This window comes from Struthio camelus, chromosome 12, assembly GCF_040807025.1.
Source record: "Struthio camelus isolate bStrCam1 chromosome 12, bStrCam1.hap1, whole genome shotgun sequence".
Classification (NCBI taxonomy): domain Eukaryota; kingdom Metazoa; phylum Chordata; class Aves; order Struthioniformes; family Struthionidae; genus Struthio; species Struthio camelus.
Window position 1 is genome coordinate 5574958 of NC_090953.1, and position 27824 is coordinate 5602781.

Sequence of the window (27824 nt, forward strand, 5' to 3'; positions counted from 1 at the left end):
GGCTATTACAGATGGGAAAGAAAGTACTTGGAGAATAAAAAAAGAAAAATGAATATTAGAGAACAGAGCACCCTTTTCACACTTGAAGAATAGAGGAGAGAGATAAAAAATAATGTAACAGTGGAGATACAGACGAGGGAAAAAAAACCCTCCAGAAATATGAAGGACATATTTAAATGTAAGAGAGAAAGAATGAGGAAAAATAATAGAGCAGATCAATTACTAGAGCTGTAGCCAAGGAAGGTAAAACTGTCAGGAATATTTTTGGAGTTGTGGAAATGTCTCCTTCCGTTGTGGGGGATGTAGAGCGTGTTTGGTGTGTGTAGAAGGGGCTTCTTTTGGGGGTTAACTCAGTATCTGAGTTTGCTGCAGTGTCAGTAGCCCAAATGGAGAGCCGGGATGAATGCTTGCCTGAGCAGAAATGGATTAATTAGATGTTATTTAGCACAGCTGCTAGCTAATATGAGAGATTTTTCTAGTGCGTGGAGGCTTAGCCCCTCAACAATATTGTCTGCGTGTCTCTTTTGCTTTAATGTCAATAGTTAGTGACATGTTAAGGTACGATCTCAAATTTTTGCATTTTAAACCTTCCCTTACCTGGTGAAAAAGAGTCACCTGTGTTACCCCCAAGACATTTCCACCTCACTCACAGGGAGGCTGACTTGTCGAACTACATTCCCCCAGGCAGATAGATGCTTAAGCCAGAAAAGACAGTCACATGAAGAGAAAAACACTTTTCCAGTTAAGAGTGGTGGACGGCAAATGTTTTCCATTGTGGTCACAGCTGATTAGGCAGAATTTCCCCTTTTAGCCCTTCTGGAGCCAGGAGGCTGGAAGAGAAAATCATCTTCATCGGTAGGTAGAGGAGATGGAGCATGGCTTCCTCTTGGTGCGAGCCAAGAAGGTGGGACCCCCAAGCCAGGGCTGTCACGAGTGAGTTAACTCTGAAACACCCATGGCCTGAAGAGCCGCTGGCTGCAAGGACCAAAACATATCTGTATTTCACAAGGCAGAGCTGCATAGAGGCATCTGAGCTAACTCTAAACAAGAAAATCATGCTTGCATCCTCTAGTAAATGATTCAAAGGAAATCAATAGGAGTTATGTGTCTGGATGTCTTTGTGGGACTGGACGAGCAGTATTTGTTCTCATTAGACCTTGTTTGTACAGTGTAATGTACAACAACCAACACATTTTACAAACTGTTGATACTTACTAAATTATATCCTCAAAATTAATAGGTGCTTATTGTGGAAATGGAATTTTCTGATCCAAGTATAGTGTTTATGCTTTTAGATATTTGTAACCTGTCTCACTAGAGCATTTCTTCTGTGTATTATCTGGTAGATTTTTCTTTTTGTCAAGATTCACTGACAAAACAGGCAGAAAAAAGGTTTGCTGTTTCATAGAAATTGTACTGCTTTCTGCTAAAAGTTTTGAAAACTTTGAGGATGTTAGTAACACACTGGCATTTTTTAACTGCTTAAAATTTTGGAGCACTTGATCAAAACCTATTTTCATGTTTCCTTTTTTTTTTCATATTTAAGAAAATTTGCCTGGAATCTGGAAAATAGGAAAATGTTAATTACAATTCAGAGTCTGATTCTGTTCTTGCTGAGAAATGACTACAGGCAATTGATAATTTACTAAAATTGAAAGAGAGGAAGAAACACCCTCTCCCCCCCCCAAAAAAAAAAAAAAAGGATTTCAACACTCCAGATAAAAACAGATGCTTCAAAGAGAAAATGTATCAGCAATTTAAAACAAAATGGAAAACCAGTTCATGAATGTAGGCATATCTTGGCTATTTCACGTTATTGTAAAAGTCATTTGTATGGCAAGAGTGTTCATGAGCAGTGAGGGTTGCAACATTTTGTGCTAGGTGCTGTCCAAAGAAAGAAAGAAAATTCAGATCCCCACTCCAAGTTAATTAGCTTAGCTACACAAATGCTCTAAACATGTATTTTCAGGATAACAAATGAATGTGTACTTCTCTTTTGCGAGACACAATCTTCCGCATAAGAAAACAGTGGCTAGTTCAGTGGAGAATGACAATGCTCTTAGTACCAGAGTTTCAAAAACCACAAACTTGCTCTAAGGACTTGAAAAACAAAGAAGACGCTGTGACAGGGAATATTCTTCTTCATTCATCATTTGAAACGCTGCATCTAAAAGTGCTAAGAACAAATTATTTTCAATATGAGTTAGCCCCAGGGAATTTGATAAAAGGAGCTTTTCTTTTCCAGCTGGCTAATGAAACATGGTCTGCAGAAGACCTTAGTGACTTGGATGGCAGTTCTGTGACTCCCCCAGACTCAGCGAGCTTTTCTGATCGAGGCAACCAGAATACAAGCATGTGTCACTGGCCTGAATGAATATGGGAGATGGGTAGACAGTGCTCATTCATCAGCTCTATAAGCTGGGAATTCTCCCAGGGAAAGGTGGAAAACAAATTAATATCCCATCTCCAAGTTCCTGTAGGTTCTCCAGAGCTGAGCTGTTCAAAGTAAGGAAAGCAACTTTCATAGCTGGGAGAGATTTATCTTGCTGCCACTCCAGATAGAGTTACACAGATGGTTTTCTCAAAAAGAGAGCTAGTTAGGAGTCTACTTTAACAGTGTTAAACCAGCATTTACCAGAGCCTTCTTCTCAGGTCCAGGTTGAAGATTTGGGATTTACACCTATGTCCCTGAGACAGAAGTTAACTCTCAGGAGCACAATAACGTCACAAATGTACGGCTCAAAGCATAGCAGATCTCTCATGGCAAGAATGATGCTTGGATCTACTGTCTTAACAAGGTAAAAAGACAGACTGTCCTCCAGGCACAGTGGCAAGCCTGTGCTTAAAGGAAAAAGAGGTTTGGGGGAGTTGCCTCTATTTCACACTCAGTACAAGGGAGAGGGTGCTTTGCTCTCTGCAACCCCATTGCCAAACCAGAGCAGTCCAACAGTTCTCTCAGCCCCTCCAGGATAACTGTTCTAGCACCAATCTGTGCAATTTGTCTCTGCACACTATCCCCAGCGTTGGCAGGTTCCTCCTCCTCTCTTTGCAACCTTTCAGGCCCTGAGGAGAGACAAGAGCGAGGGTATGGGCATGGCACCTCTTTGCAGCCTGGCCCCTATTTACCCAGCACCAGCAGACAGGAAGCTATGGGGAAAATAGCAGAGCCCCTACTGCCCTTTTCTCATCCATCCTTGTGCCCTGCCCAGCTTGCTGCATGAAGAGAGCCTACCAAAGCTAACAAGAGAGAGAGCCACGCAGTGTAGAAATCACTCTTTCTCACAGCGACCAAAGCTGGCTTTCCTTCCTCAGTAGGAAACACAGACCCCTTTTGTCACCTCCCCCCAAAATACCTTATATCATTCCTTGATGGACATTTCCTCCTGACACCAGCTGGTGATCCGCTTACAAGCAGCAAGATTGATCGCTCTGAGAAATGACAGCATCCAGCAGGCTCATGAATGACTGGTTTCCCAACAAAGTAGACTTGAATGTGGAAATTGTTTTCCCTCATGTCAATGATTTTGTTACTTGTTTGCTTGCGCTGCTGTAGGGAGGCCCCTTGAACTGCATGGACAGTCAGCATATGAGATTCATTTGAATGCACTCGTTTCCTTCCATGCAATTGAACAACTAATACTACTGGGCATGGCCATAGATATAAGCAAACAATGTCAAATTAGCTGTGTTATCAATAATGATCAAGTCATGTGATTCCTTCTTTAATAGTCATTGCTTGTTTACACTCACAAAAAATCTGAACTGGAGCAACACATCTCGGACGAGGCCCAAATATTTCAAGGTTCATTTATGGTCCAATTTATTTGTAATAATCGAGGAGCTGCTAAATGAACTTCACTGTTCTTGGAGGAGACATCTGCCTGCAGGGATTGCAGTCCTGTCACCAGACTGTCGCTGTTAACATTCCTTTTGTATAGAATCTGTGAGCCACATTCCTCGCAAGTACCTCATTTTTCCAGCTGCTCCTTGTTGTCTGTGTTTCTAGAAAGAAATTTCATCAATTATTTTTGGGTAGTTGAATTCTATTTTCTCTTTGGGTTGAATTTCTAATGTATGGTTGGATATGATATGGGCATACAATATATACTTATGTATATAAACTTATTTTCTCCATGCCATGATGTTGTTGTTTCTGTCAGTGTCCAGATCTAGGCAGACAAATGAGCAGAACAAATGGAAACAGTGTCATTAAACATCCCCAAAAGCTTCACCCAAATGATCAAAACAACTGGAGAGAATGGATAATAAATGCCCTCCCTGACTTCACTGCTGGGGGCGGAATACAGGCAATGGGAGTTTCGATGCCCTTCAGCAGATAATCTTTGCGATTTCTCATCACCTGTCTGGATTTTGAAATTTGGCTTGATTTTTGGAAAAGTTTGGCAAGTTTTCTGCTTAAATATCCTCATTCATTGGACTATAAAGGTCAATAATAATTATAAATACTACGAACGGCTGCCAGTCAGCCTATTTTTTCCTAGATACCTGTCAAGTGAAGAGCCTGCCTTAGCTCTTCTTTCTCTCTCTCTCTCTCTCTCTCTTTCTCTCTCTCTTTTTTTTTAAGCAATGGGAAAAACACCTGAATAATTCAGCAGGAACCTTTTACATTATGAAAAATATAATCAGCTGGCAAGGGTGAGATATCTTATTTCTACAGAATGTTAACTCAAGTATTATAAGTGACTGCAAGATTAATGCCAAAACGCAGTAGGTGTGGATACATATTTTCCTCATTGTTCAAGGCAATCTTACCCTGAAGGAGGGCTAAGAGAAGACCCTGTATTCCTCACCATGCCTACTTAATGCCATTTAATAATTTAAGTCCATTAATCGGTTAAGATGAAGACTTAGTGTTGCTTGACTCACCACTGCCAAGTGGAGTGTTCTTCCAGGCTAAATAAAAGATCTTACAGTATTTTCTTATTGCAAGGGAGCTGAAAGTACCACAGCTTTCTTCTTAAGAGGCTTGAGCTTTTAGTGGGGGTTACTATGCCAAAAGTGCTTAAGTAAACAATAATATCAGTATATCATAAGTAGATGTCTGAGAATATTAGCTGTTTATTTCGCTGACATACTCTGAAGAGTCTACGGGGGGCTCTTTGAAGAGTCAGGACCTCAATGTAATATACAAGCTTTGATTCTGATATTTCCCTTGATAACCGTGCTCTACCATATTGGGGTCGGAAGTCAGCAAAGGTTCATTGGCTGTTGTAATGCTCACTGTCACCAGTAATAAGTACAAAGGATTTGCTTTAAAAGCTGGCTTATAAAACTTTAAGGAAACTTGGATTGCTTAAGTGAACTTCCAAGGCTCTTCAGGGGCCAAGTGCACTTTGGTTGTCTACTTATATTAATTTCACAGAGTTTAAAGGGTCAAGCAATGCAGTTGGTGATGCTTATTAATTTATGAAACATAGAATCTTGCACTATCTTGCTTTGACCACTTTCATTTTCCTTTTAGAAAATTTAATGTACATTAAAGCTTGCTAGACAAGGGCGCCCTAAAGGATTAAGCCCAAAGTTCACAGCTGGACTAAAAGGTTCAAAGGCGTTGTATCCACTACACTGATTTGATTCCAAGTGACGTTCAAACAACGGAACCAAATTGTAGATGTTTGAATGTGTAAGGAAACAGCAATTAGAAGAATACCACAGAAAGGCAAAGGGTTGGGATATATTTTCCTTAAAATGGTAAAACTGATTCTTTCTTTCATGGGGAGATGTGTTTGATCACATCATCTTTTTGGGTCAGTGGTTGTCAAGAACATATTTTGATGGTACAACAGAGCTTGCCCAGCTCTAAATGTTTGTGCGATCCTAGTAACTTTACAGAATATATTTGATTGTTGTGGCAATGCTGAATTGAGTTCTGAGTGGGGAAATATAAGCCAGAAGGAAGGAAGGAAGGAAAAGAGAAATGGATAGCTGCTCCAGTAACAGGATTAGGAATTAGAAACCTGAGATAATGCTATCAAGGGTATTTCTACATTCTGTCTACTTGCTTTTGAATTGTTCTGGTATCTTGTCCAAGGGAGATAATTCCGGAAGTCATTCACACCCAGGCTGCAAATCTGATACTGCGTTCAGGTGACAAATGGAGTGTGATTGCAGAGCTACCCGGAGAACTGGAAGTCGAATTGGCTGTGATGGTTGGTCTATGTGGTCTTCTTTTGGAGTCAACAAGAGGGAGAAGAAAATTCAGGACAGGAAAATGAAGTGTGTCCTTCTGTACAGAAGATGAGCTTATTTAGCCAGAGCTGGTAAAGGGGGAAGCAAATTTCACAACTTTATGTTGGCTCTGATTCCTAATGCCTTAGGGAACACACCTTGAGGAAGCTGTTGTTCTTCGCTCAAAAATTTCGGGTGAAAAGAGAGACTCTAAACCCCTTAAGGTAATCCCAGTGGTGAAGACTATTTATATTGCAGCTGGGCCCAGAAAGCCTCAGATGTGCATCACATGTTGGGAGAAAGTCCTTGACTGAAGAGAATTTGTAGTTTTCACAGCCAATACAGCAAAGAATTGTGGGGAGGCAAAACAGCTGGGAAGGAATTTTGTGTGACCTGAGACACTTAGGTTTCCAGCCAGAGAACAGAATTCAGATTTCCAGGCCTTTAGCAGCCTTATCCTTGCATTTTAAACCACTTAAGTGAGAGAACGATACAAGAAATCCCACGGGACACATGAGAAAGGGGTTTGTGCTGAACAACCGTTATTGTTTCTTTGCATTTACCAGCTAACCAAAAATATTTTTCTTATACAATGACCTCTGAGATTTTAAACTATGGAGTGTTTTGTTTAAAATGTATTGTAACCTTCTTTTTTTAAATTGATCAGATCAGCCTTGAAGACTCGAAGAGAAATCTGCCTGCTCTGAATATTGCCTGAGGATTTAGAAAGGTCTTTCTTGGAAACAGAAGGCTGAGATGAAACAGTCATCTGTAAAGCATGGTAAGAGAAAAAAAAGAAAAAAGGAATAAGTTATGTTTGACTTGTCTTCTTCCAAGGGAGGACTTTTTTGTTTTCAGAGTAGGCTTTACGTGTGGGGGATGTTGGGGAAGCTGTTCTGCACAGGTTTAAGATGCAGATTTATCATGGTGGGTGCAGGCCCTAAGCCTCAGTGGACCCCGCTACAGTCATGTGCACCTTGTAGCACGTTATGGGAGAGGGTCTGAGAGGATCCCCACTGTCCTCCATTGGCCTTTGCCACAGAAGGAGGAGAGAGAAGGAAGATCTAGGGGCTTGCCAGCTGTCTATAAATGACAAATTGTCCCTTCCTGTTTTATCTGTGAGTTTTGGGCAAGTTGTTTCAGGTGCGTTTTTCTAATGAACCAAAGTTTCAGAATAGTGCACGTGACTATACTGGCTTTTTGGAAGGCATCACAACTGTGCTGTGTGCACTAGCTGCTGCGTACACTGGCTTAGTAATTACACAGGCGAATGCTCAAATAGACATCCAAGTAGCCATGTGAGCACACAATTTTTCTAGGCCATTGGAGCTGCATGGAGGTACAACAGTGTAGTCCTATTAAGTGTTAGGTCTTTGCTGTGCAGGCAGAGGTGAGTCATTACTTTGGTACTGGATGCTCTGTAGGGCTTCCTGAGCATATTGTGAGGGTTGATTAGATGTCCAGAATTCGCTATGAATACGAAATGGGAGAGCTAAGAGATGAACAGGAGCTGAGCAGACAATAGACTTTTTCCAAGGAGCAGGCATGCTTAAAGGTATAATTGTCTTCCTGGTATGGAACACATACCTCTAATGCTGATTGTCTTGTTATTTGAAGGAGCCCTGAAATACCACATTTACCATTCACTCTATTAGGAGCGGAAAAGCTGGTTCTCTTTAATCAGAAATGAATGACTGCCTAGAGGTCGTGTAACTGCTCAGTGCAGTTCCTGTGTCACACTAGAACAAATTTCAGAACACTGGGAAATTTTCTGCTGCTCAGATGACCTGTAAACCAAGAACACTGCTTTGTTTGGCAACTTGATTTGCAATAAAATTGCATTATTTACCACTTGAGTTGTATGAGAAAGCTTCCTAATGACAGGTGTCAATCAAATAAATATCTGCTATCTCCCAATTTTAGTGTTGAGAAGCAACACTAAAATTTCAAAATTTCAACTGTGTCATTAATAAACAAGGAGCCAATGGATTTGAGAGCAATGGAAATGCTATGATCACTCACTCTGAAAGGGATGATTGTCAATCACACCTTGATGGTGCCTGCTCACAGATATAATGAAGAAAGATTATCATTGCTATAAGTGGCTGAAGCAACTCTGGTCAGCAGATAATAAAGACATTGTCACAGTGAACGGACCTGCCTTCTCAGGGACCAACAATGTTAAGTAATGTCTCGGTGGTATTTTGGATCCTTATTTATGTGACTGCAATAGAAGACCAGAAAGAAAAGGCCTTTCTGTCTTGTGACATAATTAATTTCATGCCGTTCTCCACAGTTATAAACTGAAAATTCAGTTAGTCGTGACCAAAGTCAGCTTATTCATGCACTGATGACCCTTGGAAGAAGAAGCAGTGAAAGGCCTTTAAAGCAAAGACCTCAGCTTAATATGACACACCTACATAAAACATTGGCTATATATGAGTTTCCTCCAGTGGCTCTTTTGGATGCTGATGAGGGAAGGGAAATAATGCTATCCGTGAGTATGAGCCATTAGCTGTGCTCTGTGGAAATGCAGAAATAAAATATTCTTTCAGCATTCCAGCACCTTTGAGCACGAGAGGTGGCTCCTGGGGTACTAAAGGCTGTCAGGAATTGTGCTGAGTGCACAGAATCCTTCTGTATCTGTCCTTCTTCACCATAATCCATAGCTTCAATTAAAGGTGTTTGAAATCACCTCAGATATATGGCTCCATCTTCATAAAAAGGGACAAATATGGTTATTACGGCTCCAGTTCTGCTGGAGCGCATGGTAAAGTGGGAAACAAGGAGACTTTTAAGACGTTTCTCTTTTACAAATCCAATAAAGCAACCCAAAGGCTGCCTTGTTTAGCTGGCAGTCACGCGTGGTTGTCCTGAGTAGGATGGCTAGGATGTCAGTCCAGAATATGTAAGAGGTGCCATAGCAAGAGAAGCTTCTCAGTTTTAAACCCTTTTAAATACCCCAAATTTGTGTTATGTTCAAAGATGACATGATGCAGTGTTGATAGATTCACCTGCCCTTTTATCAGGCAGGTGCAAAAGCTCTGAGTCTTGCTTTGGATTTCTTGCATTTGTTGGTGAACATATTCTAGCTCACTCCTGAGCAGAGGGCTAAATCCTGCTGAAACAATCAGTCCCCAGGGGCCTGAGGCTATTCTCTCTAATGCAGATATAAAAGTCAATCATACCAGCTGCAGATGAAATCACAGCTGAAATCCTACTAATTAATTGCATGAACTTTGTTTCTGCCTGGTTTGAGATTCTCTCAGGCTTGCATAAATATTTGGGCACCCATGCTGTACACCTTAACAGGGCTGTTGATTTTGCAAGGAAGGCTAACAATTTCTGTGCCTAAAATAGCCATGCAATTACTTCTGCTCACATGGCCTCACAGTAACAAAATGGATTCTGCAAAGTAGTTTTATTCGCACGTGATTGAAAAGTTGCCCTACATTGTTCTGCCAAGTTAGGCACCGATGCAGGTTTATGACCATATCATTAATATTTTAGTACCTCATCGGTAACTGGTTGATATTAATATGTAGTGAAACAGTGATATAAAAAGGGAGATGTACCCACTCATTTGGCAGAATTTGCATTACAGCTGGATGGAATTTATAACACATCTTCTGCAACCCACTGGTCTGAACTCCTGTTATTAATTTCTACTGTGTTTATTTCTCCTTTATGTTCACTTTGGGCAATATTCTGTCAAGTTTCCTGGCAGGCACAACAATGGAGATGGCTAATTTCAGCTGACTGCAGGAGAAGGACTTTGTAGAAAGCTAATTTTGAATTAACACTAGTATTTGCAGCAAAAAATCTCCCTCTGAGAAGTCTATTCCCCTCAGCCTGGCGTCAGCAGTACTTAAGTGCATGTGAATAGCCCTATTGACTTCAGGTGGGCAGCTGTTTAATTACCTTCCTGAACCAAGGCCAGGACTAGGAAAGAAAGCTCCAGCATACGAGCTGGGTGTCTAGTCAAACGGCTTGTCTCCTGAATGCTGAACTTCTGTGAGTGCCCCCAGATTGTCTGACTAGGTAATTTGGCAAATACTTTCCAGTCGAGAATAAATTTGAGGAAATCATTGTTCGATGCACAAAGAGAGGTGAAATTTGTGCACTATATTTTTCATGACTAAGCAGCTATTGCCTAGATTTATTCAGCCTGTCTGCCTCTTCCTCTTTCAGTACTCCCAGCAATCACATTTTTCCCCCACGTTTTATTTAGGAACTCTGAAATGACAGGTTGCTTGCCTTTCTACCAGGAGAGTGGTGTGCTGCACGCAGCGTGCTGCACACGGGTGGAGGAGGATAAAGAATGACATGCTAGTCTGTAAGTTACAACAATTTTTTTTTTTTTTCAGATCTGCATCTGCTCTTGTCCCTCTTCTGTTCTCAGATCACTCTTTGGCTTCCCCTAGGAATCCAGCTGTGTCATCACATTGTGTGGCATCCTAATATTTCATACTAAGCTGTAAGCCAATTAGGAATGACTACTTACCGTGCTGAATCATAGGAAGAGAAAAGGATAATGTGTCCTTCATATAACGAACCTCCTCTTTTTTGGCAAGACAGGTGACTTACACGTTATATTTATAAGCCCTATGGCTTTTTGCTATCCCCAATTAGGATACAGCTTCCTTTCACACTGCTGCAATATTTTAAGGGACTTGCTTACAAAGGGATGCTTACTGAAAGTGCTGACCTGCTGCCGTTATAGCTCATACCACCTTTCATCTTCAGAGACTAAAACACTGGACGAAACCAGGTGTTCACAGGACAAGAACATGAGTGCAGAAAGTATAAATGGTTGTCCTGAATTTCTAAGTAAATTGATGACTCTGGAGGGGGGAATAAACATTACTTTACGCTTACCAGAGTTGAGGGGGATGTTGATTAAAGTCAAAGTGGTATGGCTAAAAGGAAGAAAGATGAGCCACTGATTTGGGTGTTTGCTTGGGATACTGAAGAGGCGGTTGGAGAATCGATATATTTGGGAATGTATGAAGCTTTTCGTAATGAGCATCTAAGAGTAAGATATTAAAATTTATTTACGATGCTGAAGTAATTAATGGACTATTATACAAGGCATCTCAGCTGCCCAGAGGTCTGGGGTAAGTAGTGTTCTAGCAGCATATAGCAGAAAGAGGATGCAAAAGATTAAATGCAATGATGTTGGTTCTAGCAGAGCACTTAGGATGCCTTCCCCTTCCTCCCATTGCTGTATTTCTTTTCCCTAAGTTACTAAGGAGCTATTGATAGCATTTACTGCCTGGGAAGAGAAGTACTGCTTTAAATATGTATTTAAATCCTAGCAGTGTTGCACACTGGAGGCTTCCATGGCCTGTCTCTGACACTGGAGGTTTTTCATGTCTTGTCTAATTTTATTAGTGCTTTCACTGAAAGCAAGCAGATCAGCACCTCAAATGGCAGCGCTCTCACCCAGTAGGGGCCAGTTCACCACCACCCTCAGGCAGCGAGTTTGCGTACAGTCGCATTAGGGACTACACATGGATATCCTGGCTTGCGGGTATATCCGGGGAGGAACGACGGCCTCAGGTTGGGCTTCCCAAACTGCATTATGCATACCAAAACCATCCGTTTCTAGCCACTTCTGTTGCTTCCGCTGCTAACAGGAATTGTGGTTAAACTATGTTTGGAAGCATTTGGTTAAGGCTTCCTTTGTAAGGTCTGGCCATACCCTGCTAGGGTTCAATTCACTACTTGGCTGCTAGTATCCCCGTGCTCCCCCTCATGAATGTCTCCTGGGCCCAGAAGGACAAACAAGTTTTCCCATAACCTGCCAGGAAAAAGTGGCAGTGAATCACTAACACCTGTTCCTGAGAGCATCAACACGTACAGCTGTAGGGAATCCAGGAGGACCTGCTCACCCATTTGCAGGCTAAATAAAAGCACCTGTGCTGAGCAACTCTGAGTGCTCACACCTGTGTGCTAAACTTTGCTGGTCAGGCAGGGCTAAGGATGTTACAGCATAAGATTCCCCTGTGACTAGAAGACAAAGGCTGGAGATGTTTTTCTTGCTAAGAGAATCTTCAGTAAGTTGAGTAGAAGTTAGTTCTGCTATGAAGGTTTTGTGTGTGTTCTGAAATATTGCTTGTTTTATAAATTTAGGGGTTTGGAAACCTCTTGGCCTTCAAGAGAAGACTCTCTGTTTAGAAGCTGTACCTTTTTGAATTGTTGTTCAGGAATATCTCAGTTAATCATTTCCAAAGGCCTTGCTAGCCTGTGTTGCAAATTCTCTTTTTTAAAAAAAATGCAGCACATATATAATTCACGTGGCTCCTCTCCACATAGAGAAGGAGCCGTCTCAAATGTCAGGGTGGGGGAGGAAAGGATACCTGACCCAGAGGGCAAGAATATTGAATGCACTGGTGTTGGACTCGACATTCCCCTAGTGTTCTGTGATAACATCAATCTCAAGGAACCCTCCTGGTATAAATACAGAGCTGCTGCCTTTAATATATATTTCCAAAGGAATTTCATAGTAATTGAGCATTAAATGATGTCCACTTATTGTAAAGTGTTACAGTTTTTATTAAAAATTATAAATGGGTTTCAGCAGAATAAAATATACCAGATTCATACCGCCATCTCTATTAGTCTTTATGCTATAATTGTCATTGACCGCCTTTGCTGTATTATTTCTAGACAGTTCATAATTTTCCCAGCTGAACAAATGAAGATTTGTGAGCAAAGAAAGGCACGGACTGGATTATGTAGTGCCATTGATTTTTATGCTTCTTGTTTCACAGAATATGCTTAAAAATCCTGCTATCTCTGTGACGGGCCTTATTAGCACTCTGAGTTGCTGGCAAGAGTTGGATGGCAGTAGTGCGTGCTGTTCTGCTGTGCTAAAAAATCTTGGCTTGTGGAGAAGGAGTCATCAGAGCTGACCTTGGGATAAATCTGCTGGATGTCCAGGTATGACCCAAGCAGTCTGCATTTGGGATGTTTGCCCAGTATGTTGGAGTTGGAGTGACCCATTGCAAATGCATATCTGAAAAAGTGGAAATCACAAGATTCAGTGACCTGAGGATTGCTCAAAGGGGACAAGGTTACCCATTTTGCAGGCAAGGCAGTACCTGCGTGGGAAACTGTGTCTTGCTCAATAACGTTTATTCCTTAGCAAGATGATGGCAAATACTGGCATTTCACTTCTCTAAAGGTTATGACTTTTGCACAGACTGTCAAAGCACCTACCCACCTAGCCTCTCTTCATTGGGGCTTTCAAACTCTTCAAGTTTTGAAGAACAAAGACCCAAGCGAATGTTTTTTTTTCCCCAATTTGTGGGGAATATTGGTTATTTGGCCTTAATATTTAGTCATTTGGGGATGCTTACTCATTTAAAAAAAAAAAAAACCTGAAAAATAGGTTAACAGTAAAATGATTTTTAAGATTGGAAGAGGGCAAGGTTTTTGAGAATTGAAAATTGATATTTATTTGCAAAAGTTGACCCACATCTATTAATTATTTTAGTTCTCCTGAGACTATAAAAGAGGTAATTAGGTGTTCACAGCAGAAATGATCTTGCAGAACATTGCTATTCTATTTTATTGTCACTAAACAATAAATAATGAGTCACCAGGAAGCAGGAGGGGAAGCTAATGGAAGTTATGGCAAGATCCATTATTTCTCTTGTGGCAAGGTTCCATTATTTCTCTGTGTATTCTTGAGGCTTGTACAAAATGACTTGTATGGGCTAGAAATACAGGACTTCTCATCCTTGGCTGAATCAGTCAGGTGTGATATGGTGCAGTATTTACCTTTCAGATGCCTATATCTTTTATTGGATCTTGATGCATCATCTAGCTCAGATTAGCAATTTGGCTCTTTAATTAGCAGGGCTTCACTGTAGCCTGTTTGCCTGCTGATCTCTGTTATCTCTAGAAACACAGCCCCTAAGGGAAGGTGGCCAGGAATGCCTAAGACCTTGTACAAAGCACTAGCTGCTGCTTGTTTGCCAGGAAAAAGTGAAGAAACCCTCTTTTTCCCAGTCCAGAAGTTTCCGGAGAAAAATATTCCACTGCAACTAAAAAAAACCTATTTTCTACAAACATACCCTTATGAATAGCCTTTCACTCCCTGCTCAACCTTTGTTTGAATAAAGCCACTGTTAAGGATTCCCGTGCAGCAGAATGCATCAATGTGTCTCTGTTCAGTATGCTGTTGTTTCTGACCATACAGGTAAGGAAGGATACAAATGCAGCCATATCTTTACCCTCACTGTTTTTTAATACAGCCAGTGCTCATGCACTGCTCCTTCTGAAAGCCATCGCTGGCCTGTGTATTCTGGTTTATGTATGAATGACAGGAATTACGCAGTCTCACTCCACAGACCAAACTTTTCACATAGCCCTGATGGAAATGAGCCCCTGGGGACTTGCAGGATGCTGCCTTTGCTCTGTGAAGCTCTGTGATGGCAAAGCCAGCTATCGGTTGTTAATCCCACTGCGTCATATAAGATGCTTTCCGTCTCCTCCTGTAGTGTTAATGCAGCTGGAATTCCATAAATCAAATCTCAGCAGTAAAAAGGTTAATAAGTTTACACTATGTAATTGAAAGCCATATTGGTGATTAAAAGGATTTTATGTATCAGTTTTCTGGGTCACCAACTAATTATTTTTGGTGGCCTGTAATAAAACTTAGCACCGTAGGCAGATAGAGACTGTAATCACATAATCTATGGAAAAATGCATTTACATTTATTTGAGACAAGGTTGCATATATACCAGCTTGTTGAATGTTCTAGTTCAGGGACAATAGAAGAGCAGCATATTCCACACAGTTAGGTTCATACAAAGTTATTGGATCGAGTTTTGAGGTCTGGTGCTCTCTCTGCAGAGCAAAGCCCAAGGGAATCAACTGTCACCTGTGATGGAAAGGTTCTGCTGAGGCGTTGGGGATCGGATTGCTATTATAATTCATTTTAATGCATTCTGTGCGCACTAATCATTTATTGGAACAGGATCTTCTGTAATAGGGACACGACTAAGAAGAGGCATAGGTGATTGATCATCCCTGCATAGAAAGGATGATTGAAAAAACAAACAAAAAAGAAACCTCCTGTCTAAGGGGCAGGTGTGTGCATGTACATGAGGGATCGGGGTTTCAGTGTGGAGATGGAGAAAAATCGAACTCGGAGCTTGAATTGAAATTTCTACAGTTCTAAAAGGCTGAAATAAACCTTTGGAGCCAAACACCCAGACACAGAGACATTTCAAACTCAGGCCTTGGCTTTGCAGGTTGTGTGTTTTGGCCTATTTCTCTGATTGCATCAAGGAGGAGCTAAGGGTGAAGCCAGATGTTGGTTGTGCTTGAGGATTTGCAGAGAGGTGCAGCAGGGGGTGTATGTGTGCAAATAGCTTACAGGTTACTTTTGTAGTCTCCAGAGCCTCCTGAGGTCATGTGAGAAGTAACGTAACCTGGGTCATGGTAAGGCAGCCTACTGGCTGATCTCAGTTTTTCTACCTGTTAAACAAAGGGTAAATCACAGCTGGTACAACGAGCATTGGGCACATCCTTCCCTCCATCAGAACAGGATCAGAAAAAAGATGACCTGATGTTCAGATCACTCCTGGAGCATGCTTGCAGAACTGCTTTGGAGAGTGGGACTTGCTGTGGCAAGTCCATTTCTGTAGTGTTTCGTAGATCTTTTGGCTGCACCTGTTTTGCTGGCTAATCATTAGCCCTTAAATGCCCAATTGCTTAGAAGCTGTGCCATGTAATGTTATGCAGTAATGAGTGAAGGTTCAATATATCTGCCACTAAAGTTTTTCACTTTATGTTCTCCTAAACCTAAACAAGAGCTATGCCACACCAAAACTAACATCTTTTTATTTGAATTAAGTTTTTGAAGTGTTTCCTAGCAGCATAGCTAAGGGGCTACTGAGTTTTCAACTCAGGCTGGGGAGATTAGAAGGAAAATGGCAGTAGTGTGAGTAATGGCCTGTGTATCAGCTGCTGAACTTGACATTACAACCTCTCTGTGACCGCCAAGTCGGAAGGCATTCATGTGACAGTTTGAGGATAAAGAGATAAAAAATGAACTGGTACTTCCCACTGGTAGAAGGGCTTGAAGGGCTTTCTGGACAAAGACCATTAAGCAGTAATAGTGCAAATAAGGCAAGAGTGTGGGTGTGTTTGAATTGCCTAGGTTGACATGATGCACCAGATATATCTATCTGAAGTTTAACGAAAAAGTGATCAAGCATAAGAGCACCTGAGCGCTGGAGGGGCTGTCCTGGCTTATGCCAAGTCTCTCTCCCAGTGGTCTTTGCAGCTCTAACTTGGTTAGGTTTGACTTGGACAAGTCAGGGGCTAAGAAAGAGCCAAACAACACTCTTGCAATCTTCTGTTGTTACAGACTGCAACCGCAAGCAGAATTGTTTGTCTTCCTGTCACCTGGTTCAGTCCCTCTCTTCGGAGCGATTTTTGTTACCGGATTGGTAATAGCAGAAAGTTCTTATTTTTTCCACACTTGATCAGCAGTGAACAGGGTGTAGTCTCATTTGAACATCTAGGTGCTTAAAGATAATTTTGTTAACATCAGCAAGGAGGCTGAGAAGCAAATAGAAAGGGATTGTGAGGCGACTTTGACGAGACCTAGTGGTAAGGTCCTGCATGGGAAGGGGGGGATCTCGCTGCTGCCCCTGCTCTTAGCCAGAGAAAGGACTTCTGCCTCTGCTGCTCACCCAGTCCCTTTTCTGAAGAGTAGAAACACTACAGCATATAAACGGAGGGAAGTCTAGGGGGAACCTGACAGTGTTCTGAATAAGCATTCCCGCTCTATAGCGTTATTAGAGATAACAGAGAAAAGCAATTTCAGCGTTCAGTGCACATAGTTCACTTCATAGATGGGTGTATACAAGGGTGTGCTCTCTAGACAGAGCTTCTTTCTGCTATATTTTAGGTAGCATAGGCAAGGAAGAGGAGGATCGCTAAAACTAGTCTATATCTGCCCTGGAACAAGAGGTCAAGACCATAATACGGCCTCTAGTACTCCTTGTCACTGAAATCCTTTCACTTCATGCCTTATTGCATAAGTTCAATATACTTTTCAGCTAAAGCTCTCCCAAGCACTTAGCTATTTAAACTCCCTACTCAGCAGGTGGCTTATTTAAATGTGGCTGTTAGGCTGGCTAGTGGCCAAAAGTGAATGGCTCAGTGCGTGAATTGCACTGTTTGGGTCTAATTCTGCTCTTATCTATGCTAGCAAAATCCAGCTGGCTTTACTGGGGTTGCATGGGGTATGAGTGAGTGCAATATAGGGCTATATCTGCTCGACTATTTGTCAAATAAATCTACAGCCAATCATTTACATTATGTAAGCTAAACATTTGTCTGGCGCTTTAGCGTGTGTGAGCCAAAGAGGAATGCTGGATTGTTTGAAATGAAAATCATCATTGTCAACTCTCACTTAACCAATAAGCGTTTCTTCCATAGCATGTGGGTAACTTTTATTTTGCAGCCCGCAGCCTTGAAGAGGAAATGTAAAGTTTCTCTAAACATTCAGTACAAATGAGGATATTAGCTGCTTAATTGATTTCTCAAAACTCAGGTCTTACGGCTGAACAAGTGAGGTGGAGGAGGGGAAGCACGTGGTTTAAATTATATATGTATGGAAAATAACTGCTGAATGATAAAAATATATTTTTAAAATAAGCAAACCTGTTTTCCCTCTGCCTCTCCATTAAATGTGTCAGGAAAGGGGCTTTACAACTGGGTGGTAATTAGAGAGGAAAAAGCAGTGCTAGCAGAGCAGTCAATCCATCACATCCTGCAAAGCCTAAATGTTACCAGCAATTAAACAAGTTAGTAGGGGAAAAACTTGACAAGCAAGTTTTATCACAGAATCATCTTGGTGGCAAAGTATGTGAGGTGCTCTTATTAGATTCCCTCGTGCTGCCCCAAAGATTTAAAATACAAACCCGTGAGGGCATGTTCAGACCAAAGTGTATCTTTTCTTTCCCGGACTACCTAAGGAGCACAGAAGATTAGAATGCTAAAAATAAAACAACCTTTCCCATCTCCCCCTTCTTCACCCCTCCAAAGTCAAATCTGTCCAGGTTGACTGCTCCATTAAATTCAAGAACAAAAAGTTATAAATTGAACATACGGAGAGCTGTGCCTTTTCTTAAAGTGATGTTTCCTCGCCTTAATGGATTTAGCTATGGCAGGGAGTCAGAGAGAAGCTGTCTTAACTAAATCTTTGACTGATTATGCATTTTTTTTCTATTCATACAAGATAGATTCATCATTCCAATTTGTCAAGCTGGCGAAGTTCCAATTAATTACACCAGGAAAAGCTCAAGCTGCATTAGGCCTCTGTCAGGCCTAATCTAGTGCCTCATTTACTGGAGCCCCAAATGAAGAGATATCAGAGGTGTTGTTCCTCTTGGTACTTAATTTGATGAATGCCCTAGCAGCACGATCGGTGGCAGAGGTGTATATGTGTGTCTCTTCATCAGCCACCACTGCTGAAGTCGTCATGCTTTCTGTACTAATTTGAGGGCTCATCTGTATACTGGATGTTTTTTTGGAAGGCCTATTCTTCACTAATATGCCAAAAGGTTTCTTCTGTGTGTGCATGTGTCTGGGTGTGTTTCCAGATATCCTGGACCTGATTCTGATCTCAGTTGTGTGATGAGACTGGATTCAAGGCCTTAAATGTAAAATAACGTAGGTTAGACTGGATGCTATAAAAGTGCAGTAAATTTTGCCATCCTTATTGCTATGCCTCTATAGAGGAAGAGCAACTTTGCATGTTGCTTCATGTAATGCACGTGAGGGAAACAGCGTGGGTCACCATCTAAATTCTCTGTAAAGAAGTGTTCAAAATGCTTGAATAATCTGAAAAATTTGTTTGCTGTATGGATTTGAATCTTTATTGTGCGTACATGCTTCATCAGCGCACTGAATGAGTATAGGGAAGTGCAGATAGACTATCTGACACTGTAGCCATGGGTTAATATTGAATGTATACATCCGAAGCGGGTTCTTAAATATTTTACTGTAAAGTCACTGTGGACCAAGAACATATGTTTCTTTTCTGCAGCACTTTATGTACGAGTTATTCAGCATAAGGTGCCAGAATGCCAATATGTTTAGCTTACTTTTGGCTTTTAACCACTGCTGTGATTAAAGATGTAACTGCAGCAATGCTGTCACTTTGCACATAGGTTTAGGTGTCTCAGAAAGGATGTAGCGTTGGCCAAGAATAAAGTAGCTGTGTACTTTGGCTGAGTATAATACTAAAACTCATCATTTGCCAACAGTTACCATGCTGGGATTCTGAGTTTATATTCCACTGACTGTATTTGAGGGACCGGTGTGGGTAATGATGATTTTTAATGGCAGCTATCAACATGCATATGGTGCTCAGTAAGAGGCCATATTCAGAGCAACCAAGGAGAGAATTGATGCACTGATGACTGTAGTACGACGCGTCCTCTGCACACAGCTTGGAACTCAGCCGGTGCCTGCTTTGGGAAGGGAGGTCTTGGTTCCTTAGAGTTTGCGTCTGCTAATGCATCAAGTTTGCATCTGCAGTTACTATCTTAAAATGAGCTAAGCTCATGTGGACACAGTTGTGCCAGAACAGGGATAGCACCCAAATCTTCTCTTAGATGTGATTTTGTGTTTTTGTGAGTGTTCCTGATCAGTTCGGGGCAAAATCAAATAAGGAAATTCAAATCTCCGTGGGAAATGGTAAAGATGGAGGTAGACTGCAGTCACAATGATCTCTTTTGATTCTGCACAAGAGGATTAATGCTGGACCTATACATTTGAGGATTGTTCTTAAATGTTCTGGTTAAAGATCTACTGTGGACCAAAAACATATATTTCTTTTCTGCAGCACCTTATGTATGAATTATTCAGCATGAGGTGCCAGAATGCCAATATGTTTAGCTTATTTCCGTTTTTTAACTGGATGCTGTATGTTAAACAGGTTGGTTAAGCTCACCTGTTGAACTTAAAATAACTAACAGCCTTCAGATAGCCGGGGACAGGCAATTCTCAGTGGATTAGGGGAGCTCTTGTAGTGTCCATGTCTCTAGCCTGGGTCTTTGGTTTTTGTAATTGAACCTATATGTCACAGACTGGCTTGGTTTTGCACTGACATGATGTTGGGCAAGCTCTGTCCTTAGAGGAATGAGAAGTGTACATTTGTCCTTTTGCTGAGGAGAGACCAGTGGTAGCTCAGCGGCTGCATTCATGGACTGTATTTTTTTTCCTCTAGCTGTGTATTGATTTACCTGGGGGCTTAGCAGAAATTTGTCTCTGGGGCTATATTTGATTCGCACCATTACAAATGAAAACTAACTGGCCACAAAAGGGAATGCATGTAACATGCTACTAAATGCACAAAGGACTATATTCACCTTTGTCCTGGGCACCAAAACGAGGTCTATTCACTGCTTAAGTTCCACTTAACCTTTCAAAATAGAGCCTACACAGTGCAATGATCACACTCAGTGGCTTAAAGACTCTGGTGGCTCCTATCTGAGTCTCTTAGACCAGAGAGAAATGATCTCTTATGGACACAGGCAGTCCTGAAAAGACCATACTCCAGCAGAGATTCCTTTCTGCAAGGACATGACCCAGAAAGCTGGAGCTGTTCTTCCTCATGTTCAAGCTCTGCAGTAGTTTGGGTCGTCACACTAGCATTCATCTCTGAGGAATGATTACGGATGATGAGTTATTACCTTTAAAAAAGGGGTAATTAATGCTTCCCGCTCTGACTTTAGTGAAAGGATTTCCTGATAGGAGGGGGGAAAAAAAGGAATATATTGTATCAGTAATACCCCTTTGGGAGTTATTGGCAGAAAGTCTATGGTGAATAATTTGGAGTAACAAATAAATGTGGGCAACTTGTGATGTATGTATGAAAAAAGAAGTGTCAAATTATTCATTATGAATTATTCTGCCAGTTCTAATAATAACCCAGCTGTTGAGAAGGAAAAGAAAGCTAGATCTGTCAGTGCAGACATACCTTTTGCAGTAATTCTATCCTTTTCAAATGGAAAAAGTATAAGCTTCCTCTGAGGACAGAAAATTAGAAAGACGAGAAGAATGGGATCCTTGCTCCAAATCTGTGCTTTTTGTCTTTTGTTTTTTTAACCTTAATGTACCCTAATGGATAATAAAAGATGGTTGATTATCGAATGACCAGTACACCAGCCAGCTGAGAGAACACGTTTTGGCAGTCAGCAGTTGCAAAATCCATAGGTTAAAGATAAGTTCAGCCTTTGTTGCTGCCCTCAATATGGGCAGGTGGACGTATCCAGGTAAAACTCTTCTTATTTAAGAAAGGCAGACTCTGCTTGTGTTTGTGCGTATAAATATATATCTATGTATATGGTGTGTGTATATATACATATGTATACATATTTATGGGTCCTTATGCAGATTTTGAGAGTCAGAGTTTACATGTAATGCCTGAAGAAACCTGAATGAATGGCAAAGCAGTGTCTGGTAGTAGGGGTGCAGGTCTGGGACTCGAGAGGTAGGTGCTGGTCCTGGCTAACCCACAAGTTGCCAGCTGACAGCAGACAGGTCACTGGTCTCCCCTTGGGCTTTTTCTTTTCCCTTCCCCAAAGGTAGTGCTGAAGCATTATCCATTAGTAATTAGAAGCCACTTTCTTACCTAAGTGATAGTGACCAGTGTAGCTGGTCCTTTTTTTCTGAGAGGATGGTGTATGTAATACCTGTGTATCAACCAGAGAGTCGTTTGTGAGAAATGCTGTCCTGAGCCAGCAAAGTAAAATGAAAATAAGCAAAGTGGCTACTGTTCCCTCCTATCTCTTAGCCCTTCTGGATTTGTTAGCTTTGTCCCAAATTCTGTCAAGATCCCAAAGGAGATTTCACTCAGCTTTGCTAACTTTGAAGATGCAATTATCGCAGCCTGAGCTAAAGCAGTTAATCTGAAACCATGTGAGTTGAGAGAAAATAATTTGATTTCTGTAGGGCTTTGTTAGGTTTGAATATGGCTATATTGTCTTTAAAAATGTGGGGAAAATCTCTTTACCCCACAGTACTTGGTTTTGGGTTTAACACTCATGTCAAAGGGTCTGAAAAAACTAATTCTCCTTTATTAATGAACCCTTTCCCAAAGTATTAATAAACTCACCTGGCAGCCTGTATTTCATCCCTGCCTTCCATCTTGCTCCCTCTATTCATGTCTGATTAAAATGTGAGCTGTCCAGGCCAGGACCCTGTGTGTTCAGTGCTGCCTTGCTTACTGGTGCTATTATAAATAATTAAGGTAATTATCCAATATGTCTATGACAACTGACTGCTTTGGGTTGGCTTCTCTGAGGACTCCTGTCATCAATGAAAATTCTGCAAATGGAGGAGGTTTGCAGACTCTGGCACCAAAGATGGATTACCTGGAAGCTTTCAGAGCTATAAACAATGCACTTTCCATTTGCCTCTCCATACTGTATGGACTTAATCAGAAACTGTAATTTTATAGTGTGAGCAAATGGGCAAGAGACATCAACAGCAAGAGTGAAGGGAGGCATTGTCTTTTGCAATACCAAATCCCCGAATATTAAGAGTTTGCCAAAGGCGTTTCAGAGATAGGTTTCCTGTCTTCATCAATAATTTAAAACATTCCCAAGTCTCCTCTGAGCAGCTCGGAGTAAGAGCTGAAGGCACGAATGTCAGAAGGCAGAGTGACTCCCAATTAGTCAGGTACAGTGCGTTCTTGTTGACTCAGCCAGGGCAAGGGTAGCTATAAAACCCGGGCTTAAGTCCTTATAGATTCCCTAATAGTTTTTCTTCTTTAAATCTGTGGTAATTTGTAGGAGATGAGTGGGCAGTCCAGTCCCTAATCCACTGGGGTACTCATTAGTGCCACTGAAAAAACATGTGGGCGATGGTGTGAGCTGGCTGCTGTAGCTGCTAACAGAAAATGGGCTGGATAGTCAGTGCCATGTTGTATGTGAACGAGGCCCGGAAAGAGGTAGCTGCTTTTCAAAGCTACTAGAAACTGTGTCATGACTTCAGGGCGTTATCAGCCAAGGAGAGTCGGCTGCAATGCCTTCTAAATTGGAGTGTCTTTTTGAATGCATTGCCATTAGGATGGTCATATTTAGGTGAAGGTGCGAGGAAGTGATGGTATTTTGGTCCTTGCACACGTGGCTCTTATTACAACATTTTGTTGTCATGCAGAAAATTGCTTGTGGGCTCTTAAAAGTGGGTCACATGTAGGAGTTGTCCTGAGTGAGCTAATTTGCAGCAACTCTGTGGCTGTGTCTGTCTGGACGTGTCATAACTCTTGAGCATGCTATCTATTTTCAAGCATGCTAAACATGTTTATTTACCACACAGCTTATTGTGCACTAAACTCATCCACATGGCAGGCAATTTTCTAGTGCTTAGGCCAATATTTGACCCAGCTGCCACGGAGAAGGCTATATTAAGTCCAGCTGATCTGGGCTGTCTCCACAGTGAAACAGGAAATTAGTCTCTATAGCTATATGAATCTGCCAGCTTTTCTGTGCATTTCACACAACTAATTTCCTATAACATGCAGCTTTTCCTACCATTCTTTATTTTGAAGGTAAGATTATTTTTATATTGTGTTCTCTGACATGTTATTCAAATCTTAAGCCTGACACTAATTGTGTGTGTGGTTTGTTTTTTTTTTTTTTTCCCCCTCCTCCTGATGCTGCCTGCTGCACCTATTTATGCCTTAGTGCTTTTAGCTGTACGTGATTCTATCAGAAGTGTGCTGGTTCCTTGCATGAGGGGTGGAATTGTGTTTTGCTGCACGCTCCTACGTTATCTTTGCAGTGCTTGTCTGGTCTAGTGGCAGCACAGCTTTTTTCCTTGGAGAAACCACCTTTTTTCAAAGCTGTACCCTATACAGTTGAGATCAGATTTAAATAGCTGGTTAGTAATAAAAAAATGCAAGTGCTATGAAGATAGGAGAAGATGGAAAAGTTTGAGATTAGAGGAGCTCTAGAAAATTGCTGGAGGGGCAAGTTAAGAGAGGACAAAGTGGACTGGGCTGCAACGAAGTGGGGTTTTTCCCCCCACATAAGCTTATATTTCAGCACTGATTTCTGTAATCATGCAGAGCTGCAGATGATGTTACCTAGGCCTTGAGTTGTGGCTGTTTATTATACCTATATAGAAACATATTTACTCGTTAGGAATCTATTTCCAAGAGGAACAGATCTTCAGCTCTGCAACTCAAATTTTCAAGGGCTCGGCATTTTTATCAGTGATGCAACATATGATATGGTGTCTAACACGTGAGCTGAGCTGTTGGTGTAGGCAAAGTCCTTCCATGCACGCTTCCATTCCTTGCTCGTGGCAAATAAAAGTTAGTTCATGGATCTTGGATTAAAACTCCAGATCCTTTGATGCTCTTGCCTCTGTTTTTTTTTTAATATGGCAAAAATTACCTGCAAAACATGGTTTGAAGTCCAGTCCCCTTGTCTTGCATCTGGAGCTGTGTGACCTTCTTGGCAGGACCACATTCTCATCAAAATTGCCCTGATTTGAGTCAAAAGCAACTCCACTACAGCGATCTAGCAGAATTTGGTCCCAGGATACTGGTTATAGGTTACAAGCTACAGTGGGAAGAAGTGGAGAAGCAGTCTGATATAGTATAGGTGAGCTGCCACTTTGTGCCTTGGGTTTACTCATTGGCCACTGGTGGCTAGAGAGCTGGTAATATGCCACTGGGCCAGTGGCTTAATGCAGGAATTACTGGAAGCAGCAATCTTGGAGTGCTTTTTATGAGGATAACAAGGCTTTTGCAGACATAAAAAGCAGGAGAAATGCTTATTAGTTATGGGGAAGGTGAAAGGCTTAGAAAACTGATTAGTGTAGCAGTGTGGTCAGATTGAAATGAAAGCTCAGTGGCATAATCGTTAATTGGGTGCTTACTTACCTACTAATTTGAGCTTGGATGTCAGCAGTACTGCACTTCATCTCAAACCAGAGGTCAGGCTTTAATGCTACATCATAAATTACGTAAAGGCACAACACTAACAATTAGATAATTATGGAGACCCATGCTGTTGCAATTTAACTGGGCAAGTTCAGGGCAATCATGACAGGAGTAGTGCTTAACCCTGAATCTGCTGCCTTTCTTTCAACCTGACAGCAAAATATATGTGACCGAGGAGCCACCCAGCTGTCTGGCAGCCCACGGGTTAAAAGCATCTTCTCCTATTAGTCAGATTCATCAGATGGCCTTGGCGAACTCTGAGACAATATTGCAAAAACGTTAATTATGGTTCAGAAAGAAAAGCCTGTGTTTCAGGAGAATCTGGGCAGGCCGCAACACACAGAACAGTTTTTGAGTACAAGGCACCCTTGCGGATTTTTTTTAATCTGTTTCTAAGCCAAGCCTGTGCATATGTTTGGCTTATTTACTTTGCTAAAATACAACCACCAAGTCAAAAATAAGGTTGGTCTGCAGTGACCTTCTTGCATGTATTAATATTGCCCAGGACAGACCCACAGAGCCTCTCGTTTTGAGTGCTGAATTTATTCAGCTGCCCACAGTCTTGGGCTGGTAGCTGCAGTGCTGCTCTCCAGGGCCAGGAGCACGCTTGTAGAGTAGAGATGAGGCCACTATGTACTGCTGCCCACAGACAGCAGGACTGGGTCATCTTGAGCTGTTCCTCTGTGATAGAGACTGCACCAGAAGGCATGTTGCCCAGCTGCAGCCTTTGCTGTTGATTCTCGCCTGTCAGGCCCTAGGAGCATTCAGTGTGGCTCCTGTTGATGTCCATGATAGCTTTAATAGGGAGAGAGTTCAATCAGTGCTGGTCACTTGAAAATTCAATCCACATAAGACATATTGAAGATCAGGGTGGAAAGCATCAGCGGGGTGGATTGGAAAGTGATTGACAGTGGGATGAAATTAATAACGTGGATCTCAGGTTGTTCGGCCGCATGGTTTCGGATGTAACCAGCGTTCCCTCATCTAGAAGTATGTAATGAGCAAGCGATTTCTGTGGGGTGTTAGAAGCCTGCAGGCTTTATTGGATTTAGGCCTAGGACTTTTTTAATGCTGTCATTTTACTTTTGTTCCTGGTCCTCTTGGCAGTCGGGTAAATTGTTCTCTCCATGATATTTTATTACCTCTGTAAACATTGAGATTCTGTCTGAGCCCTGGGTGGGGCTGAGTAAATAAACTCTCTACACAAAAAAAGCAAAAGCAAGAGCTACCCACTGGAGTTTGACAGTGTTTTGCTTATTCAGGCCACTATCTAATTCTAGAGTAGAAATGATCTTTTGCGGAAATATCTCCTGTTAATAGTAATGGTGTCCTGTAGCGTACCATGCAGTGAGGTATGCCTAAGATTTCATTCCTGGCTGGAGGGTCTGAATATGTGTGTTAAGCTTAGCGATCTCTTCCTTGGTATCTAAAATACTTTCAGGTGCTAATTTTGTTTAAAAAGAAGTGCTGGGAAACCCTTAGTTGTGGCACGCTGCTTTGCAAAATATTTTTGCCTTTGCATATGGGCTTCCATGTAGCATGCTCAAGTAAAGAGACCTCTGGTTAACTATTATTAAGGGTTGAGATATGGTATACTTTTTGTTTTAATTAGTCTACAAAAAACCAAAAACCAAAAAACCCCTCCACCCTCAGGGGGCTGTTCTGCTCCACTGGTTCTCATTTTTCCTGTAGCCTTCCTTGCCCTTACGGGTTTATTAGTGACGAAAAAGTGGAACATCACACTCTCGGTGTCTAGAGGCTGTAGATTTGGTCTGAACCAAATGTCCGTGATGTGGTGCCAGGCTACTACGGGTATGTCTACATTGCTTCTCCTTTGGTAGCTAGAGGCTGTCCTCCTGTCCAGATTCACTTAACAGCCCTGCAGGACGGTCTCAAACATGGCCTGAGCCAGGCTGTTCCCTTTTGGGGAACTCCATGAAGCGTGGAGAGAAGAGGTGGACCTGTTTGCTCAAGCTGCTTGACTGCTGATCTCTGCCCTACTCTTCCTTACAGGGGATTAGCAGTCTGTGTGGTGGGTGCAGTGTGTAGGCCAGCAGAGAGAACGTCACTGGTGTGGTGGAGATAGTTTCCACAGTTGTCTGGTTGTCATGGATATTTTCTTTTCCTTGTTGATATTTTTAAAAGAGAAAACCAAAGCGGAACTCCAAGCATGGGCTAAACTACACCTGGCTGTTTGGATCTGAAGAGCCATGTGCAAACATTCCTGGGCTTAATCCAGCAGTGACCAGGAAGGATTTTCTGGCCTTTATAAAGAGGCATCTCAGAGCAGGTGAATCAGTGCTCCCTTCAAACATTAAAATCAATCACATTCGTTGGCCACTGTCCTCCTAGTGCTGCCTGGAGAGAGCTAGGGCAAAGGGTGTTAGGAATGACCTAGGTTAGAAAGGGTAATGTTGGGCCTGAATCAGGATCTTAAAAAGCCTTTAATGGGTTGGAAATGATCCTCGGTGCGGTGGACAGGCAGGAGTAGCCTAGCAGGCTTGTTGACAGCTTTGCCCTCCTAATAAGTTTGACACTGCTCTCCTGCAGCCTTTGTGACTATTTATTGCTGTACATCATGGCAGGAATTCCCTTCCAAAGGGGCTGATGCCATGGGTCCGTGACACTCTGATCAGTGCTTTA

At 41.8% G+C, this 27824-nt stretch overlaps 1 long non-coding RNA gene across 1 annotated transcript in view; it reads left to right on the plus strand.

Moving 5' to 3' along the window:
* Positions 1-27824, plus strand: part of LOC138068945 (uncharacterized) — a 203734-nt gene that overhangs the window by 50863 nt on the left and 125047 nt on the right. Inside the window, exons 2-4 of the long non-coding RNA XR_011143823.1 lie at positions 6857-6970; positions 10557-10767; positions 12966-13134. This is a non-coding gene — a long non-coding RNA (uncharacterized lncRNA). The remainder of the gene's footprint in view (positions 1-6856; positions 6971-10556; positions 10768-12965; positions 13135-27824) is intronic.